The sequence below is a fragment of the Acanthopagrus latus genome, chromosome 4, assembly GCF_904848185.1.
Source record: "Acanthopagrus latus isolate v.2019 chromosome 4, fAcaLat1.1, whole genome shotgun sequence".
Lineage (NCBI taxonomy): Eukaryota > Metazoa > Chordata > Actinopteri > Spariformes > Sparidae > Acanthopagrus > Acanthopagrus latus.
The window spans coordinates 17803816-17826873 of NC_051042.1; the positions used below are offsets into that span (position 1 = coordinate 17803816).

The window sequence follows — 23058 nt, forward strand, 5'->3', positions numbered from 1 at the left end:
GTATTTTTAAAAGCGTATTTTTTTCCATCACAGTCGACAGGCCCACCGCGAGCGGAGGGGGGGCCCTTGAGGGGTGGACACAGCACGCAGCGAGCACTCAGTCCCCGGCCCGGGAAGCAGCGAGGTCCAGATGGGGATGTCACTGTAAAGCTTACAGCCAAAGCCGCTAGCCACCTTTCCCCTGAGCCTTTCCAAAAGGGTTTAGCTGGCACCAATGCGGAAGTAATGCATACAGTGGGGACCAGCTAGCACCCGTGGGGGCATTACATGAGGGGAGCGCACCTGCACCGAATAGCCATCCCCCATGTCAAACTAAGGAAACAAGCCAAAACCCCTGGTTTTCCTGTCTACACACACATAAACATTGAAATCAGCACTTCTGAATATTTTCACTCTGGCAGGAGTTTTCCAAAAGCTCAGTTTCCAATGACCTGAAATGCTGCTCTCATGTAAGGCCAAAACGCAAAGAAAAGGCTTCTAAATATTTGTGTCTACAGGGCCTTAAAGTAAAGTACATTCTTGCCATGCTTTATTTTATTCATGATAAATTCGACCTCTGGGATTCTTCTGCAGCCTATGTTTATGCTAATATACATCTGTCTGCATCCACTTGTGCCTTTGCGTTGACTTCATTTTCAATCCTGCCGTCTTTAAAATGAAAATGTGACACACCTTGACGTGCCTTCATGCTATAAAGATGCAAATACAACCTAATTAGCAATAAAATATCAACAGTCAACAAAGAGAATAAAGAAGAAGCTATAAACAAGCACTTAACCTGCATCAATCTAAAACATGAAACAAGAAAATTGTATGAATGACAGAAAGAGAGACAGAAAGTGTCAGAAAATGCCTGAATGTTTTATTACGCAGGGAAAACTTGAAGCAATTTGTCTCATTAGACAGGCCTGGATTTAAGCTTGTTGAAAGAATGTTGCCAGTGACTGTCTCACAGGGATTACTTATATGGGGACGTGTTGACTGAAGGCTTGTTTAGTTTTCTCCAGTGTTTGGTGCCATCATTAATGTTTCAACATAAGCCTCTCTGTCATTGTGATACAAAATTTTAACTGCCTTAGAGCCTTGTTTTCTCCTCTGTGAGTCTCGACACTGTGCACATTAAAATAGTTTTTGATTTCAAAAGCTGAATTTCAATGTGTTATTTATACAGTTATTGTTCTAATACATAATTAGTTATTTGTGTCACAGTGGCGTTAACTTTTACCTTACATTGTCTTCATGCAGTGGTTTTCTGCCACTGTTCACCGGTCATATTTAAAGTGAATACTGTAAATTCTCATGTAAACTCCTTTATTTGAGATGAGCAATTAGATTTATACATTTACTTTCCTCTAATTTCTTTTGTTTTTTGAGCTCATCTTATCATAGAAGGCTCATAGAGAAGGCTCTCGAAAATGCCCAATGCATTTCTATGAATCACAAGAACTGCGTGTGCAAAAATGACCCAAAGAGTGCACACAATAAAAAGCAGCTAGGAAGTTTCCCAATTGCATGCTCATGTTTTATAGAGGCTATCATAACCCCGACAAAAGGTTTCTGCTACCACAAAGCAGAGGCATGGACAAGAGACATAAGACTAGGACTTCCAATATGACAGTTTTGGATACAACTCACACAGACAAAAAATCTCCAGAGACCTGATGCTATGACCCTTAAATATTGGAAACGGTAACATTATGCACATTTCTGCTTGTTGGAGTTCTGCCAAGCTGCCATGAATGATTAATAACAGTCGACATGCACGCAATGTCTCCAAAACCTAATGAACGATTTCAGTTGCAGCTGCTGTTGAATAAAAAAAACTCAAAATCCACACAACATAAATTGGCCTTTCAATGCTCAATTATTCTAAGTTATATTATAGATAGTTGTGGGGGGTTTTTTTCACCCTGCATATGTGAAATTATTTTGACCCAAAAAAGATTAATTTATGAGCTGCTTTCTGCTTTTAGTGGTTAAAAAGCTTCTTTTAAGATTGTACTTAAAATGTTTTATTTGTCTATGTCTATTGTCAAATATTAGAAATAAACTACAATTAACTTTTTTTGCTCTATCTTTTACCTACTACTACAGTTTAATGATGTCACCTACCAGTCAGCTGTGCATAAATGTCAGTGAGTACTGTCTGCCAGTTCACAACTGGCAGAGTGCAATCAATCTATTAAAACTGTCGAACCAGGTTAGTCACATTGAATACAGGACAATACATATATATGTGTGTGACTCATAATTATGACGTTTTGCCTTATGCTTTGCATTCACTTGAAGGGTCTCTTTTTGTCATGACACAAGCCTGTGTGTCATCTAACCTTATCTTTGTCTAAAACCTGTGAGTCTAATGTTAAAAGCAATGCCTTTGAGTCACATTCAGTTGAGTTCCTTCTGCATCCCTACCACAGGAGATGGATTCAGCATACAAATATGAGTGAGCATTGCCTTGACTGCCTTCACATTTTAAGTGAACTGAATAGTTTGTAAATGAAAATTGAGCTAACTACAAAAAGCTATTTTAAAATAAAGTTCAGTCAACACACTTCTAATAATTATAGACTTAAAGCAATGATAATGCAGTGTAGTGGCATGCAGGATAAGGGCCGATCTTAACTGTTTTGTGACTAAGCAGAGATGTGTTAACATGAAAAAACTCATCATGGACTATTTGATGTGACCAATTAAATTTTGGTCAGCTAATGAGGTTTTGGTCGACCAGTGCTTGGTCGACTATTTGGGGGCAGCCCTAGATTTTAGTCATTGTGCAATTTCCGCATTGAGAGACCTGATTATTGAATTTGTAAGCAACCATTCAGAAACCAGTCAGACTTGACTAGGACTAGGTTCAAAAGTCTTGAAAACCATCATTCAACACAATGACATAGTGACACTGCTCTCCATAGGTTAGGGTTATCACTTCACAGAATATTATAAGAAACCATCAGAGAAAGCTGTGACTCAGGCTGTATCTTCTTATTTCAAAGCCGTTCCATTTCCAAACATAGTTCAATAGCTTCAGTCATTTTAATCGAGGACTGATTCTTATCATGTCAAGTGTACATTATGCAGCTATAGTTTAGGGGAAAACTAAGCAAAAATTGTTTACACAAAGAAAAAGCAGACTTCCCTGGGAAAACTGCAGAATTACAAAGGATTTTAATGCAAATGCGGTCTTGACTCTGGTCTTTGTGGCATATCTCAGAACACACACGAGCAATTATCAGTCAATATTTTTAAAGGCTTGTAATGGATTTTGTGGATATGGCTGAAAACTAGCCAGCCTGGCTAGCAGCCAGCCATATGGGCTGGTCTGTAGTCAGCTGAGCTGGTTCCTACAAAGCCTCGTTGGCCATCAGCGGAGCAGTGCACAGCCATCAAAAGCTTCTGCTCAGCAGTGTGCACATAGAAGTCTGTTTTATCTCTGACAAGTTCAAGCATGACGTACTCAGCACAGGTACTGACCAAAATGTGGTTATCAACTCAGATACAGTGTCAGACTGAGCTGAATATGCCCCGAGGCACAGTGAGGAAAACAGAACTAACTTCAGTCACTCGCTCTTGGTTCTTATATCATCTACTGTCATGTCAATGCTTCAGTGGATGGTGGCAGTAAAATGAGCTGCCACAGCTATGAGCAGCTGGCTGTTAAATTCCTCCTTTGAATTCCCTATGCATTTGAATTTCAATAAAAGATGTATGAAGATTGTCTGAAATGCCATCATGTAAGTTCTCACATGTTTTGCTACAATAATAACTTCACTCCTCCCAAGGGAAGACTCCAAATTATTTCATGCTCTGCAAATGCTGAATTATATGAAATAATAAATCATCCCTACTGGGATGTCACAGCTTCAAGGGACCTTAAAAGATAATCCAATTTTTATGGTCTCAGGCCAAAAATGTTCCAGTTGTTATCACATGTCAGGCAGACACAGCAGGATCATTCCCCATACATTATCAATACGTAATGACGTGTAGAGAAATCTATTGATTAAAGAAAAACACAGCTGTATTGTAATAATTAACGATATTTGCGCCAAATCCACTTAAACTAACTGTGGGTTTTAACGAATGGAAGTGTCAACCCCTTACTCTTTAAGCCTTATATATTGCCAAAAGTTTTCGCTCACCTGCCTTGACTCGCACTTTCACTGGAACTAAACAACCCCACATCATAATCCCCCCTCCACCAAACTTTACACTTGGCACAATGCAGTCAGACAAGTACCTTCCTCTTGGCAACTACTGAACCCAGACTCGTCCATCAGATTGCCATATGGAGAAATGCAATTCGTCACTCCAGAGAACACGTCTCCATTGCTCTAGAGTCCGGTGGCGGCGTGCTTTACACCACTGCATCCAAAGCTTTGCATTGCACTTGCTGATGTATGTCTTGGATGCAGCTGCTCGGCCATGGAAACCTATTCCATGAAACTCTCTATGCGCTGTTCTTGAGCTAATCTGAAAGCCACATGAAGTGTAGAGGTCTGTGGCGATTGACTCTGCAGAAAGTTGGTGACCTCTGCGCACTGTGCGCCTCAGCATCCGTGATTGGAACACCTGATTTCGACTATTTGGATATGTGAGTGAATACTTGTGGCAATATAGTGTATTTATTTTGTTTATCTTTATCATCTCAAAATCCAAACATAAGTTAAATTAAGTAAACCAGCAGATTTCTAGGTCTCCTCTTCAATGCTGCTTGTTGCAACTGCCTCACTCCAGTGTTTGTTGTCTTTGATGTTATTAAAGCCACCTTAGCCAAAAGGTGCATTAGCATCTATTTGCAAAGCGTACCAAATGGCTGTCTTTAACATTCTGGTGATTATCCATATTTAGAAAACACAATTGTATTCATAGTGATGTAGATACTTTCTTTTAAAAAAAGGTAATGTTCTGGTCTGCACAGGCTTCTTAACCAACAATACACACATAACAGTCAGGGTGGTCTAATCCTACAGGCTAAATCCATTTACCACGGGCATATCGTGCTCACAGACAAGGCTTTGAGGGAATGCTGCTGTTGTTTGTGTTCAGCATGCAGTATGAATGCTGCAGTTATTCTAAAGGTAACATGCATCACAGTGGGCACCTTTAAATACATAAAAGGAAGCCCTCATAAACCCTCCTAAGCCCTCTTTACCTCAAGCTGTTCTGTCTGCTGCTATTTTTCCTCTACTCACGGGGTTGTCATCAACGGTAGAATTTATCCATTTAGGATGTTTTTTTAAAAAATGGTCCAACATTGTAAACTAATATTAAATATGCACAGTATTTTGGATCTTCTCTTTTAATAAGAATTGCAAAGGAGATGAATATGAGTACTGCAAACAGACATGTTGGTATTGAAAATGGAAATCCCATTCCAGCACATTAATACTCCGAGGAGGTCTAGGTTAATCATTTCCTTACTGCCAGCACAAGATATTAGAAAGGCTTCCTTGTATAGCAAATTCATTTTGAGTAATGACTCCACGCGTTGTGTGAGAAATTAATAAAATACACTTCCCTGCTTGTCAGTAATTCTGAATCCCCATTATGGTTGGTTACTATTCACATTGGAACCAATACCAGTAGCAGTACCTGTAGTTGGAATTTAGTAGCCGTACCCAGTGATACAATTTTTCAGCACCTCTCGCTCTCAAAAACGTGATTTCAGTTGTAAAAAAAAGGAACTTTACTCAATCTGGATACCTGGAGTAAAATGAGTAGGCTGATGAACTATCAGCTCAATACTGGACCTTATTAAACAAAAAAAAGGTCAACGAGAGCATTAATAACTAACAGAAGAGGGCAGCAATATTGTAGCCTCTAGTCTGCCTGATCCAAAGAAGAAGAGGCAACATTGGCTTTTTGTTATGTTGTCACTACTGCAGCGCTTGCTACTGGCTAGTAACTTGCTAAATAACTAATAACTAATAACTAATAACTGACACTCTGTCTCTTTCCCTCTCTAACATTTCTACAAGATTTGCTCTCAGGTACCTAAATTTAGCACCATATGATCTAACATTAATCGTTACTCTATAGTACCAGCAAAATTTGGTGACCAAACCTGAAATGTGTGTTAATGATTACTGGGGTTGTACTTATGATTGGATAGTTGGAGTTTCACAAATCCAATAATGATATTTTGACCAGTAATATCGGTTTTTGACAGAATCAAAATGTATCTACCAACCTCAATGTCACCACTTCCGTACTAACATGCTTTATTAGATGGAGTATGAAGGGAGCCCAGTTTTAAGCGATTCGGCCCAGCATGACACACTATGCTCTTGGTAACTGCCCTGCTGACAAGACATAACAGGAAACTGAGATAACACCTAAACTGCCACATAGGATTCATGTCTCTACCAGAAAATTCCTCCACGCTGTGATGGATCACATCAGCTCCTACAGATCAGATGGGTTCTGACCCTGGATTGCTCTGTGACAAGTGGTGCACCAGGGGAGGCATGTGAAAACAGTGAACACCTCTTCACATCTGCTCATCTTTTTATTTCAATTATAACTTGAGGCTGACAGAATGTTTTGCTTCACATTAGATTTCAAATCGCACTGTTAAGTTTTTCCTGTTCACTTGTACATGTTTGGTACTTTATTTTCAGCACATTGTGCTCTTACATTGGATTGCCCTTTGTGCTGCAGCATCAATATTCCTGCTAATTAAGATTTAGGTCTGTGTTGTCCCCTGTTGTGTCTTTTGTCACCACAGTGTAAGTGATCTGTATTGATTTTATTTTCTCATTTCTTTTTAATTGCGCGGGTAGTGTCCCAGTGTAACTGGACCTCCTCACAACAAGCAAGTTCATGGAACTTTTATCAGTATTTTTCCTCTTACAGCCACATGGTTTTAAACATAAAAAAACAATGCATTTGGGCTCAGCTGCTAATTTGTTTCATTGTCAGTTTTGTGAACAAAACACACACACACACACCTACACACACATACACAAAGAAGCCTATCCATAACCAGCATCCACAAATGTAATGTGAACCACCCTGCGATCAATGCCACGGATCCAACAATGCATTCCCATCTGAGTCAGAGAATTAATGCCCCCCGTGGTGTTCATGCTCCTTTTTAGTCAACACAAACCCCTCTCCATATCATGTTTATATGCAAAAAATTATAAAAGTGAATTGTCCCAATTCTCTGGATTCATGAGAGTTAATTATATCAATTGAGGATAACAACAGGGAGTTACAAAATTGTGAAGCTTTGTAAATTCATATCTTTAAAAAGAGCTAAGCCCACAGGGTGCTGAGCTAACTTGTTACTTAAAATGCCCAAAAAGCCAACAAAAAGGGAAAATAAGCTGCACATAAGGAATGATACATTGTCCTTGGCTGTCACTTAATTTATTCATTAATTCTGGAGTGGTCTTGCTTAAATGAGTTTTGAACTTAGAAAAACAAATTATAATTATCCATCCAAGTAAAGTCAGCAAAATAGCATTGAATGAAAACTTGTCTGACAAGCTAGCAAAAAAAGACATGTGCTATTTCAACGCACATTCTTTCTCTGTGTTTTGACAATCCAAAAGAGCTCTCTTGACTTTTGCTTAAGCACCAAATCACTTTTTCGTTGTATTTTTTATTTTATTTTTTTTCAGTTATATGCATATATCCAAGTCACAGTGTTGTGCTTCAAGTTCTTAATTGACAACTGAAGTGTCACACACGCTTACCTTTATTTTTTTCAGTAAATCACAGTTCAGTAGGTCGTGGTTAATATGCCACCTTTGCCTCATTTTGAGCACCAGGCCACTGTGTTTGGCTACATTAGACAAAAGTAAAACCAAGGGTGGGTGAAAGACTGAAATGCAAATGAGGAAACTGAACTTTTATGGTTGCTGGAGGCTTTGAAGCAGCTGGCAGTGGGATGAGGCGGGAGACAACCCCACATCTTCCACAGATGTAATCCCCTCCAACAGAGCTGGGGGAACATAACAGAACAGGTTAGGGACAAGTAGGGATGGGCAAAATTGATGTGTTTTTAAGTTATGACTTTATTACCAGGACAGATGCACACCCCCCTACTAGGAGGGAGATAAGTACATGTGTGGTACGTGGGTTGTGCTTGCATATTCTTAAGCATAATGCGCTTTTTTAAGAGGATAGTGCTAAGATGGTTACTTTAAAAAATGACTCAAAAACTGTCTGCTTTGTAGAATGCTTAAGAGTGCATTTCTCTCTATGGTTCTCCAAGTTAATGTAGACTTAAGCCTTCAACAAGAACAAGCTCTTTAGAGCTGTCTTATGTCTCAGACTCTGGTTGAAGTCAACTCACATTTCATGCCTCTATGTAACTAAGAATAAATGGTTTTCTTTGAGGAAAACAAATCATACAAGTTATATTGAACCTGGCTTGAAATCTATATTTCGCAGTACGGACACAATTCAGACCGTGGTGTCAAATTCAAGGGCCATAAACTGTTTTTAGCCAATATCGACTTCTCCTTTTCTGAACTAAACACCTAGTTGGGTCGAAAAGTATGATACTGAAACCTTCATAAGTGTTTTGTTAGTATGAGAGAAAGGCTGAATGAGATGGTGTTGGGGTGGGGCTCTTTTGAATCTTAACATACTGTTTTGACAATATGAAGTTGTTTTGTCGTGTGAAGAATGTATTCAACACAACGCTGGGATTCACATCCTGTCACCTAACAGCAATCTAGGTTTATTTTTCCAAATCTTAAGCCAGCTGCATGAACACAGATATACTTAAAACTTGTGGGTAAAATAGGGTCATTTTAAAGGCGTTGCAACCAATCTATTTTGTTGAATAGGCACAACATCTTGCTGTCACAGAAGGAGATGCAGCTTTTCCACTCTGTGTCAGATAAAAAGATGAAGCCCATCCCTGCTGAATCTTGGGTAATCCTTTGTTCTGTCTCAATGGAAGTGGTAAATGTAGCGCTCCTCAGAGAGTGAGCACTTCAGCTGAGCCCTGTTCATTACCCTGCTACTATGCAGGGAGCTGTCTGGTAAATGGCTTTATAATGGCTCTTTGCTTCCACTGTGATCCCCCTGCCCATTTCTCTGAATGTTTCATGGTGCAAAACCATGTGACTCAAAACTACTATTAGTCCACCAATAATAATGAACTTTTATGCTAACATTAAACCTCTGGCTTATGTTGCCCTAGAAGGCACATATCATTGCAAGGCTGGCCAGTTGTCTTAATATTTATATATTCAGAGGCATGTCCAGAATGGGGCCTGCAGGGCTGCTGGGTGTAACTGCTTTGGTCACACATGTGTGCAAAAATCAGCCAAATGTGACTAAACATTTTTATCTGGTACGGCTGAAATTTTAGCAGGTTTTTTTAAAAATGTAACCCACTGACTGGGTATGTAGCTGTGTGTGTGTGTGTGTGTGTGTGTGTGTGTGTGTGTGTGTGTGTGTGTGTGTGTGTGTGTGTGTGTGTGTGTTTGCAGGTTTGAGACCCCAGTCCTCCTTTGCTGGCGGACAAAAAAAAATCATGAGATATCTCAACCTTTACATATTCTCTTCGTTTTGCATTAGGCTACTGATATTTTTTTGTTTTTTGATCTCTAAAAAAATACTGCATTGCCTTTTCCACACTGCAGTGCTTGAAATGCCCAGGCCAGCGGAGGTAATCGTTTTTCCCAGTTTTATTACATTAAAGCTGCTGTAAGCGTTATTTTCTTGTTAACATGAGTGTTAAATAGCTATATATTTCAACTGTAATCACTGTTCTAGAGTGTTTGGTCAGTAATCCATGTCTCTCCTCGCAAGTACAGTAAAAGAGAATAGAGGGGTTTTTTTGGTGTACCACTCCCTGCCCAATTTATCTAATAAAGACAAAGATCTGCTTGGGGAGGGAGCAGAGAGCAGGATCACCCCGTTTTATGGCAGAACAGGTACTGGTAACGGCTTATACGATGCTCAGGGAAAATGAAGAGGCAAAAAAAGCTGCCTTGGAAAAAAAAAAAGTTGTGCAAATGTGGTGATATAGAGAAGAGGGAGGGGATTACTATCTACAAAACGGACAGGAGGTTAGCTAAAACAGCAACGTCAAAAAATTCTCAGCACCCCACTGCATTTACTTTATTTTACCTCTGTCTAACTCCAGCTCACCCTCGCCCCGGCATCCAAACCACCGCAGATGAGCCACTGATCCCTGGCTTACCTTATTTGATGTAAATAATCTATGCTCGGCCAATTTAATGCTGCTGGGTTTACGGGTCTATGGTGATAAAAGTCATAAGAACATCAGATTGAGGAGATGTAGATGAAGATGTGAATGTTGCTAACACAATTATGAATGAAAGCATTTTTACATCTACTTTCCCTTGAAAGCCATCGAAGTTGTCCATTTTTATGATTTTCTGTGTTTAGAATCATCTCACAGGTCTTTGTAAACTGTGAGGAAAAGATAATAAACAGTTAAGAAATTACAGGAGCATCACTTATATATTTTCTTTTCACTGTCTTGTTCTCGAACACAAAAGGTACGCAGGTTACTGTAGCAGATCAAAAATATTTTGGTTCCTTGGCAACAAACTTGTGAGCACAAAACAACTCACTTACTTAAGTGTTTCTCTTTAAAGGAAGATTTTCAAGAGTGCCTTCCTCAGAGCGTTACCCATGAATTTTGATTTCATTTGTTCATTTTCAGGGACAGTGCACACTGTGAATGTGCCAGCATTTGCCAAGAGGCTCATTTTCACCTGCTGTCCCTTGGCCCAATGTTAAAAGTCCCATATTTTTCATCAATTTCACACAGCTGTCAGAGGTCCAGCAACACTATATTCGAAATGCATTGCCCCAAACCAATCCGTGGTCCTGAATTTCAGCTGTCTAAAAGTCACTCAAGTGAGCTCTACTGAGAGCAAGCTGTTTCTGTGCCTGCACCTTTAAATGCTAATGAGCTCCATCTGTCAATGCCTACTTGCTGCTACACGTCCCTCTCAAGAAGGCAATGCCTCTTACGCTAGCGGTAGCATGCAATAATGTTATGGTGGATGTATTTATATGTATCACTATGGCTCACGGAGATGCTGTCGTTCAACCATGCTAGTTTGATCCAGAATAGGAGCCAGAAGGAGAGGCTCCTGAAGAAATACAGACCCTGCGTCTGCAGCAGGACGTTTCAGAATGGTTAGTGTGTCTGAATAATGTTAGTTTGTTCATATGTGTTGTCACAGTTACTACCATGTAACTAATGGCTAACAGCTAGCAAAAGCCGTGTTTGTCTCCAACACAGTTTCCAAACTCTTGGACACTGTTGGCATCGTCTCCAGTCTGCACATGTTCCCAGATTTTTACTGTGACAACCAAGCTCCCTCATAACATTATTAACATTAAAGTCACTTCAAACGCCATTGCATAGTGGACCGAAGCAGAGCTAACTAGTTAGTTTCCAGCTGACTGACAACCATACTCGTAGGCAACTGTAAATACTATCAAACTGCGGTGAAACTTACCTGACGCTCGGGTACAGTTGCTGGGTCCGGTATGGTTGGGTCTGATCCTTTTATGGGGGTCAGTTCTGAGGCAAAGCCAACTTTGTACTGACCCTCATTACTGAGGCAGTCCGATGTGAAGTGGTTAGCACACACACACACAAGCTAACACGAACCGCAGCCGGCACGTTGTCATTAAAAATGAAAAGCAACCACTGTCTCTTCTGTTGTTCTGTAGCTGGGACAGAATATAGGCACTGATGTTGATTTATACAACCAACAACAGAGCAATTTGCGTGTCTAGCTCTGAGCGACGACATTGCGAAACACTGCTAGCTTACTGGACACACTTAACTTCACCTTGGGGATGGACGCCCCCCTCTCTGATATCTCCTATCACTGACCAGAGGAGGTCGGCCTCTGTAAATGACTCCTTTCATTACGTAACAAAAGGAGCTGAATCTGAACAGCCTGTAGGAGCGCCATTTTACCAGTGGGTGGGCTGAGACCATGCAGGACTCGCTTGTTTTCCTCATTCTGGGAGTTGGCAGGCTCAAGGAGGACAAGCTTCTATATGTACAGACCAGAGAAAATGTGATTTTCATAATATGGGACCTTTAAATTAGCCGCTAACAACAACAATTAAACTCACATCATGTAAAAGTGGAACAAGAGAAAGCAAAAACATGAAGCAGCTGAGCTGGCTTATTGCATGTGGATTTAGGACTGGCAACTTCCAAACTTCCAAACCAGAGTAAGCTGTTTTTAAAGTTTGGAAGACTTTGATGTACAGTAAGCTACGGCACGGTGCTGCAGGCTGAATTCCTGATTGACTTGTTATCATTCAGAGGTTATTGTGTAGTGTGGAGCTTTAGCTGGCTTGCAATTTACGGTTCCTAAAAGCTGAAGTAGTGATGTTTTTTTCTGATAGCATCAAATGACAGTTAAGCACTTCATTCATGAACTATGAAAAGATCTATTTAACTGGAATTTTTTTTTTTTCATTTTTATCTCATGGCACCAAACATATACATTTCACAAGAACTTCCATCTCAAGGGCAGCGTAGGATATTCACTCCTACTACTACTTACTTTCTTTTCATCTACAAAGCTATTGAAATTTGACTGATTTACATCATATGTATTTAATTAACACTCCTGACATTTTCAGACCTTTTCTACTATTATTAACTTTTCTGAATATTCATAATTTGAGAGATTTTCTCAAGAACATGAATTATGTGAAGCACAAACAAGAATAACAGCATTATTACCGCGTCCATGCTTGTCTCATCACTGTCTAGACTGGGATTAATTCTATGCAAGAAATTTTCAAATATAGCTGCAGATAAAGCCAATATCAACCATTCTGCTTTAGTTTCAACTTTCCTTTTACTGTAATGAAGTCGGATCATGGTGTTTTATATCCCAAAGCCATAGGAGAGCCTATTTGAAAGGCCTTGATTTATTCTACTGCTGTTTTCTGTCTTTTCCAGACAATCAATAGACACTATCAGGTAAACAGATATTACTGGCATGTGTCTAAACTGAATTATAAGGGCTTTGGAGTGCATTGATTTTAGACATATGGCGTTATGCATAATGTTTTTGAGGAAATCAAAACATTTCTTCTTCTCTTTCTCTTTCTCAAACCCAGAGAGTCTCAATTATTCAGTACGAGTAAACACAATTCCGTTTTACTTCGGTATGGATTACAGGCCACCTCTACCACTTCACAATAGAAAACATGCACAACATGCTGACAGTCACAAAAAAGAACAACTTACTCACTTATACCATACTACTACTTTTCTACTATGATTATGCTAACTCAATCATGTCCACAACTACATGGACCTGGCTTTACATGGTCTCCTTGTAGTGTGCTTTTGAGCGGTTATATGTTACGATAAAGACAGTATTTAGTTCAGTTTAGTATCCAGATCTATGACCTCAAATGTTTTCATAACCTATATGATAGCTATCTTCACTTGCCATGACAATGGTCCCAGTTACATATCTGGCAAACTGTGAATGGAATGCATTTATATAGTGCTTGTATGCAAAGCTTTACATCATACTTCTCATTTACCCATTAAGGTTCAGCTCTGGCTGGATTTTTTTGCCAACTATGGTTAATTGGACTTTATAGCATTTTACAGTCTACTAACCAGTCAATGTGCTTTACAACACTTGTCACATGCACACATTCACAAACATTCATACACTGATGCCAGAGGCTGCTGTGCAAAGGGATACGTAAATGACTTTGGTGGAGCTGGGCATTTAAACCAGCGACCTTCCAAATACTGGATTCTACCACTTGAGCACCCCCCCCCCCCCATGCTAATTTTAATAAGCATACTTCACAATAAGTTTTCCCTGAACCCCAGATGCCCACTGACCAACATATTACCAATGTAGTCAAATTAATATCAGCTACAATAGTGTCATTGTATCCTTGGCGCTGGGCAAGCTGAAGTCAAATACTGACCTTGACTTGTTGTTGAGGTAGTCATTGGGGTGTCTGTCATACAGTATTGGATTCTGTGAGACCAAATTCGTTAGTTAAACTGGACATCAGCTGAAACAAAGAATTGTTCAAACATATACAGTATTTCTGTAAGCAGAAATCTGCTGACTTTGCAGTCCATCGGACATTTATTCCCCCTTAATACATGTTCAGCAATCGTGTGCATACGTTAGTAAGAACCCATAAAATCAGTTTTCATACATTTCTGTAAATGTTTTAGATGGAAATCCATGCTTGGTGTGAAAAGGCTTTTATGCTGATTACAGACGTGGACTGAGTAACTGACGGTGACACGGGATTTTTTCTACGCACTCAGATATAAAATTTTAAAAAACACAAAGTTTATATCTATGATTACATCCATACTCAGGACTTGGGCTACATCCAGGTAGTAACTACTACTGACGAGGCCTTGGGTCGGGTGTCCATGTTCACAAACTCGAACACACCACCACACACACTTATAAATGTAGATATTATTAGCATGTTAGCATTTTGATGTTAGCATTTAACATGGCAAGACTGAGTCTTGTTTTTATGTTTAAAACTGCTGTAAGCGATATATTGTTTTATCAATATACATATTAAATAGCTTTATATCCATGTCTCTGTCCCCCTGCCAGTACTGGGCAATATAAAGATATAATATTGATATCGTTATATGAGATCATATATTGTCTTAGACTTTGGATATTGTCAAATCATGATATAGCATAAACGGTGTTAATTCATTGTTTTAAAGGCTGCATTACTGTAGCATGATTTTCTGAACTTACCAGACTGTTCTATCTGTTCTAGTACTTTACCCACTTAGTCATCATATCCACATCATTGATGACTATCAAAAATGTCATTGTGTTAATATTCTGTCACCAATGCTGTCATCCTAATGAAGTGTTTTTGAGAAGATTTAAAAATACTGGCATATAGCCTAAAAATATTGCGATTTCACATTCAGGCCATATCACCCAGCCCTACCCCCTTCTCTTGCAGTAAAAAAAGAAATACATTTTCTGCAACCTCTCTCTCAAATCAGGACAGAAAACTCCATAAAGAGTCAGTCTCCTCTGTTTCTTGAGCAAGATCTTCCGTTGGCTGCTACTGTAGGTCTGCACAACCACTTGGTGACGCTGAGTATAGGGAGGAGATTGCTAACTGCGAAATGGGCAGGAAGTTAGCTAAAACAACAACAATGCTTACAGCAGCTTTACTGTGATCATATTAAAACACGTGTTGCTATTCATCACTGTAGGAATTCAAAACAACTACAGGCATGAAATGAGCTCAACTAAAGTGGTACTATGCCATGCTTTTTGTTCCTGGTATACAAATATCACATTTGTGGACATATGAAAAACACAATCCGTTTCAGTCCGTCACAATCCTTGAGAATGTATTGCATGTGAAGCAGCAGTGTTGCCCCCTTTGCATAATCGAATTGGCAAGTCATTGATGCACTATTTTTACTTTTAAGTACACATTCAATATTCTGGTTGCACACTGTACAATTTCTGTTACTTGGTGAACTGCATGGATTTATTGCTGCCTCGTTTCTGGATTTGCTGTGCAAGCTCATAGGCATCATTGGATTTAATGAAATATGGGCCTGAGTTCTTCGTGTAGGCAGTGGAAGAAATTTTCCAATTTATAATGATTCCACACTGATGCATATTTCGTTATAATGAAGTCAAACAGAAAAGTACAGAGAGAGAGAAGTGACAGCAGAAGATAACTCAGATTAAAACCATGACAGCTATTGCTTCAGCTGAGGGTAAATGCACATAAACATTGTTTACCCTCTGCTCAAAATCTGAAACAGTGCCTGATTGCCCATGTCCAGAGCATTTATACATAGTTCACAGGGGTGAGTGTGCTCTCTCGCACCCTTTCTTGTATTTACACTATTGGATTGCGTGTTTTTATTTTTTTATTTATCTTTTTCCCACTGGATCGTGGTATTCTGAGTGAGCACAGAGCGGCCGCCCGCTCATGCTTGGTAGAGATAAAAACAAACCCTCCTCTGCACTTGAGCCATATAGGTCACTTAATTGTAAGTTTGAAATTCGAAGTACTTTGACTGTTGATGTAATCATAAAAATACTTTTTCCTCATTTGCATTTCCTTTCTTCCCTCCTTCCTTTTGTGAGTCATGGTAACAGGTTGTCATCTGTCATTTCCGATTGTTAGCCAAAGGCATTTAGTGAATTTATAGCCTGTTGGTAGCTGGAACAACCATGGAGCTTAGTGGTAATTAAATCCCCTATACCAATGCGAAAATCAATCTAAAAATAATACCTGTGCCCTGACATTCTGTCTGTGACCAGAAAATGATCCCTCCACAGGCTCATGATATTATGCAGTATGTATTTAGACAGAATGGTAGAAAGGTATGACAACTGATGTGCACTTCTCTAGTGCTCAGTGTCACAGAAGAAAATAGGAACAGTTCTTTAACTCAGAGAGCAAAAGGTTCGTTTTGTGAAGCGACTGTCATTTCTAAATGCTTTTGAACTATCTCAAAGATGAAATCATGCACCTGCAACAAAACAACTAAAGATTTACCATAGCTAAACTCAACTCTGCTTCCCCCTCCATATGTAGGACAGAGACAAAGGTGCTGACGCATCTAAATGCCTCCTCTGCTGTTCATCCCAGGTCAGTCATTATCATATCGAATTTGCATTAAATCCTCACTGTCCCAGAGCAGGAGCAGCACCTTTCTTACCATTCCACACATGTTCTCTCACAAGCGAATCCCTGCGTTAAATCTCTGCCCAATACCTCAGAGGTGTCGTCATTCATTGCTCTTGTAGGCAAACATCCCCATGAACTTTTAGTCAACATTTATTCATGGCTGGCTCTATAAACATTAATATTAAAATGAAATACCATAATGGTGTCTGATCCATCTCCACTTTGTTCATTTGACCTGCACCAGAGTTTTTCCAACCGTGAGGCAAGTTCAAAAAAACACAAAAATATGATATAGATATTTTTGGATTGAACGTGACTTACACTCCCTGAGGTAAGAAAGTCACACTCAAAAAATATATCTGTATTGTGTCTGTCTTTTTTTTTTACTTGCTTCACAGTTCTGGTTCAGGTCAAATGAGAATGGAGTAGTCATTGTTAACTCTGCTGTTTAAATTTTACGTAACTTATTTATACTACACATGCAATGATAATGGCACACCATTTTGGTAGCTATAGTGTGAAAATAGAAACTGCTGTACCTGAATGTTTTGATGGCTGCATTTTCTGAGTATTCACTCCTACAAGTCTCAAATGAAAAATGTCAATATATCATTGCTGTTTACTCTTCAGAATACATTTGATGTTAATGTTGCCTTTTACAATTTTTTTTTTTATTTGTTGTCCAAATAGTTGAATTTGAAGGCTCATTGAACCAAAAGAGGAAACAAAACAACTACAGTACCTGATCAACATAGACCTCAGCAGTCCTGGGGCTTTGAGGTTTGGGTTAAGAATTTTTTGCTATTGTTAGTAGGTTTCACCTGAATGCAGCTAGTTTCCTCTTGGTAGTTTTACTTCATACGCTCATTTTTACTTCAAACCATCTCATTCCTTTACCATTATCTCTCAGCTTTCAATGATGCTGAGCTGCATGTACTTTCCCTTGAGGTGCATACCTTTTGCACCACATTACCTAGTTACCATGATCATTCGTCATCATTAGTTATCATTAGTCATTAATTCATACATTCATTTACTATAAAGTGCTTCCTAAAAATCTTGTGGGAGGACAGGGCCTAAATTGAAGGGAAATGTGGGAACACAAGACCTAATTTTGAAAATGTCCTAGAAATATGGGAAAATTGGGCTGTGGGAACATAGGGATGACTGTTAATAATATTATTTAATATCATATTCTTTTACTTCACTACTTTTTCTCTGATTCATAATTGCAGAAAAGGTAACAAGCTCAGTGTTTTAATTTTTCATAATGGACTGCACTGAACCATTTTCTCTGACACAGACAAGAAAGAAGAACAGATGCAGACACAACTAAAGATATCTGAATTGTTTAAAAACAAAACCTGCTGTAACTGTTCTGTGACAAAAACAACACAGTGGCATCTGTACAGATCCAACCAAACTGTGGGCCAAAAAGTTTGCATTCGAAGTGGTGGTGTGATTTCAAAAGCATGGATTATATAACAAGTCACTCTAATGAATTCCTCATCTTTACACCAGCCTGAAAAACAGCAGAAATTCACAAAGACTTTGCTAATCTCCAAGTAACCAAAAATCATAGGCATGGACCCTGATTCAATTAAAACCAAATGCAAGGATGGTACACAAAAACACAAGCACTCTGAAGACACAACCAAATAGAAAGTGTCATCAACCAACACCAACATTAATGTTGATCAATCAGTAACACGGTAAACAGGCTATAGGAATCATAGGCCATCAACAACTCAAACTAATTAGAACCAGCTGCCAACAAATGAATCCAGACAAACTGACAACAACTGGAACTATTTAAGTCAGCAACACACACACACACACTCTCTCTCTCTCTCTCTCTCTCAAAATGGACACACAGTAGCATGCTCACAAAACCCAACCACAATTTAGATAAAATAAATAATTTGCTTTACCTGAGCTGAGAGGTCAGGAGGTTCAAGGATCATCCCACATCTTCTCAGCTCCAGTGTCTCTGCTCCGTCCGTGTCCCGAGCCTGGCTGTAGAAGCAGGTCATTCATCTGACAGTGGCAGGTTGACTTTTGTCTTCATCCAGTGGAAAAATGGCCCTAATTTCAGTCGGCAACATCTGGTTGAGAAAATAGCTGTTGATATGTTTCTGCCTCTGCCGCGGCCGGCAGTTGCTTAGCTTTCCTGAGGTAGCATACAGGCTAGCATGCTAACGTTATGTTCCTGGCTCTCAGCAGGTGTCGCTGTCTTTGCGCCGCTGTTGAGGTGATTACTTCTTTTCTTCCCAAGTTCAAGCCAAGTTTATGTCTCAGGGCTCTCTTACAGTTCTTATTTCAAACTTAAAAAACGGACCGGCGAGTCAGGGTCGGCATAAAAGGTGGAGGAGTCAGTTAGCTAGTTGGCTAGCACTGCACAAGCCAAAGACAGGTGAATCCCAAAACAGTGAAATCCAAGATGGCGCGTGTTTTCTTCCTGTTGCTCTGTATCTCACTGATGTGTTTTGTTTCATCCTGCATCTGAGCAACATAGAGAAAAAATCACAGATTTTTTTGCTCACAATTTTTCAGACAGTGAACATAAATGTATGGAGCCCTAGAGGTGACTATCTCGCGCAAGATATTACTTCATGTGCCTTTTGACATAATTAAAGAGTCAATCAACCAATTATCAGATCTTATATTCAGCATTTGTCTGATAATTGAAATCAGTGTTTATTTTTTGTTTGTTTGTTGTATTATTTGTTTTTTCTGATTATTGATGAAATAAGTTTAAACATACACTCATTAAAATCTAATGTAACATGTAATCTATAAAGTTACCAGTAACCAAATTATAAAAATTAATGTGTGGAGTAAAATTACCAGAAAATGTAAATAATTCAGTAGTTCAGGAACCTCAGAATTGTATGGTGCATGAGTAAATGTACTTACTGACATTCCATCACTGAATTTAGCCTTGCTGGCACAAAGGCAGAGGTCCAAATATGTCTCTAAAGTAACCACATGGGGACAGTTCACAGGGGGATCTACAAGGGGATAAGATAAGATAAGATAAAAAAAAAATACTGAAAAGTTCATCAATTCATCTGTGCGATCTTTTTATACTTGTTTTAAAATCTATTAATAATTTCCAAATAATGATAATCAAAGGGAACAATTTTCCCTTTCATCTGCTAAGATGTAGGAATGACAACTAAAGCACTGCCCGGTGAAACTCGCGCCTTCTAAAATCTTTTACGTCCGCACTGACTCCAGGGAATGTCTGATAAAAAATCTTTCTCTGATATGTGTGAATATTTGGAAAATGATTTAATTTGTTACTTGGTGTGCATTAGCTCTCTTGTAAATTCTCAGACCCTCAAAAAAATACTTAAGAAATACTAAAGGGCAGGTTCACAATTTTCAGGGGCAAAAACTTGTGTAAAACCCCTGAAGAAGCTTGAGAAGTGATTAAACACCTTGCCACTGTGCACTGTACCTCGGTGGCCTCTGCAGGACAGGGCGCAGAGTCCTCCAGCACTTCCTCCTCCACAGCCCTCTGTCATTTGTTCAATGCTCCCGCCACTGCGAGGCTGCGTCTGCTGTCAAGGTCACAGTACAACACCCTGCCTCGCACTCCTCCATCAACAAGCTGTTTGCCACATCCTGTTCTTGGCCAGTCAAGCACAGACATGCTACTGTCAGCCAGCCAGTTACTACTCCTGCTGGAAAAAGGAAATCAGCATCCCCGTACAGTATGGCAATGCTGATTTTCTTTTTACAGCAGGACTCGGCACCTGCCACAGTGCCAAATCTACTAGTTAGTGGTATGACGACCATGGTATTACTGTGCTTGATTGGCCAACTTGCCTGACCTGAACACCATAAAGCACCCATGCCCAACAATACAGACGAGCTGAAGGCCGCCACCAAAGCAACCTGGCCTTCCATAATTACATCACAGCAGTGCCAGAGGTTGATCAATATGCCTAAAAACATCAAATAGATATTTATTAGATGCAGCCATATCCACTGAATGCTAAAATGAATGCAAGAAGATGTGAATTATACGTTAAGGCCTTCACAGTCACAAGATGTCAATCGAACAGCTGGGAGGTTTCTCCTGCACCAAAACACCAAAAGAGGGAATATATTCAGAGTTCACAGACTTTGAGAGCGAGAGGCACTGAAGATGTTAAGGAGGTTTGTTGTGGCCAAACACCAAATTGCAACACTTGACTGGTTTATACTATACGTATACTCTAAGTTGTCAGCCATCTTTATTCCTTAGAAATGAAAGGAAAATCATTTGCTCTTCACTGAGCTGCAGGGTAAACAAAAAGAGTAATAACAGGCAGCGGTCGAGGGGAGATGCCTTATATTCTGACCTGGAAAGTGCATGAAGAGGCGAGAGGGAAGATTATTCAAAATCTGGTTCTGAAGTTGTTACGTAATCTACAAATACTGTGACTCAAGTTAAAGTATTTTACTTTAGGTATTGAATTAACATGCACGTAGCATTATATTGTAGCCACATTCATATTTTATTTCTTTATGCTGTGTTTTGTCTGACTGTATTTTGTACTGAAGTACTTAAAAAAATGTACATACTCTGGGTACTTGATTCAGATGAAAGAGAAGAAGAATAAGAAGACAACAAAGAAAAAGCTGAGGAAGACACAGGTGAAGAAGAAATGAATCCTCTGATTTCAGCCAAAGTTGAGGCTGTTGTTGCTCAAGAAGCCCAGTCAACAGTTTCTCTAATATTCACGTCCGGCCTCCAGGGCCTGTTACTTTAATGTGACAACAGCTTCCTGTGAATCCTTCAGTAATCAAAGCCTTGTATTTTACCCTGACAGGCTGAAATTAGACCTGAGCAAATCCTCAAACCTGTTCACGTTTTCACATGACATCCAGGTTGTCTTTCCATTAGGTTCTACATTCAGCTTTCATCAGATTACTATATATATATATATATACTATATATACTATATATATATATGTATATATATATATATATATATATATATATATATATACTATATATACTATATATATATATGTATATATATCTGTTCACCGGAAAGTACAGATATATATATCTGTGAACAGATATATATATATATATATATATATATATCTGTGAACAGGAAAGTACAGACCGGCAGATCATCTATCTTCTATTATACAGCATTTTACCCTATTGTTATTATCTCTGGTATATTTACACAACAAAAAGCTCACAGCAGGCACCAGCTCTGGTGTGGCCTCAGTTCAATATCTCAGACAACGACGGTAACACGCGACTTCCTTAAAGTAGGCACCTGAACCGCTTGTGGAATCCAGACACATGATTTCAGAGCTGAAAGAAAGAAAATATCTGTTTGACATGGACTTTGACATCGTGTGCACTCTAGAACTGAGACTGAGCACAAATAGTGAGGCTGATGAACTAACGTGGAAAAAAGGAACAAGTGTAATTTCCATAGGGGACAAGGCTGATGGTGTTGTAAGAGAGGATTTTAAGAGATATCATCACTGGCAGACTTCTTTATTGGATTGTTTTTATCACTGTGAAAAATATATTGCATTATTGAGCTTCATACTGCTCCAGACGCACATAAGAAATGTCAGTTATTTAGAAAGACTTAGAGAGTTAACTGTTGTAGTATCTGGCGTTATTCGATGTGGAGATTTCAATACAGTTCAGTACTTAAGACAATGAGCAGGTCAGCAGCACAGTGTTCAAACCAAGTCCTGAGAGTAAACTTTTCAAAGGAATTTGTGAAGAAGCAAAGCTTATTGATGTCTGTACAGTCATTTACCCTTTCGAAACTTTACAAAGTTTAATTAAAAAAAAAAAAGTACATCGCCCGTGTATACGTGTCCTCTAATAAAGTCACCCATTATGGAAAAGCCTGAAACTTTTTTTTTTTTCTGACCATATCTTAGTTTAAACTTCCTCATCAACTGAGAAATCTGCTAACCGAGGCCTCTGGAAACTGGGTTATACTGATATATAGAATAAAATATTTCTTTAAATGTAAAGGCAATGAATTAAACACATAGAAAAATACAGAATAAACTGCACTACTTAATGGATTTATTAATTAAAACAGATGAAACAAGGATTAAACTTGAAGACACAATTAAGACATAAGACATTAGACAAAAAACACTTAAAAGGAAGCTTACTAACTCCCTGAAAAAAGTAGTGCTGATGCTGTTTTCTGTGGAAGAAAATAAATGAATAAATACATAAACATAAATAAATAAGACAAGGTTGTCTTTGTAAGCTGTATATTAATGGTGTTATAAACTTGCCTACTTCTGTGGTGGTACGCTGATTCCTTCAATATAGATATTCATTGTCATCTTATCATTATGAATACTGACTATAAAATGTTTGCTTATATA

The 23058-nt window shown here is 38.9% G+C and overlaps 1 protein-coding gene across 2 annotated transcripts in view; it reads right to left on the minus strand.

Annotated features, from left to right (window-relative positions):
• The window catches only part of gpc6a (glypican 6a), a 253302-nt gene extending 234014 nt beyond the window's left edge, over positions 1-19288 (minus strand). For both annotated transcript variants that reach the window (XM_037095505.1, XM_037095506.1), the window contains exon 1: positions 18609-19288. The gene's annotated coding sequence lies outside the window, so the exon portion shown is untranslated. The remainder of the gene's footprint in view (positions 1-18608) is intronic.
• Between the last annotated feature and the right edge of the window lie 3770 nt (positions 19289-23058).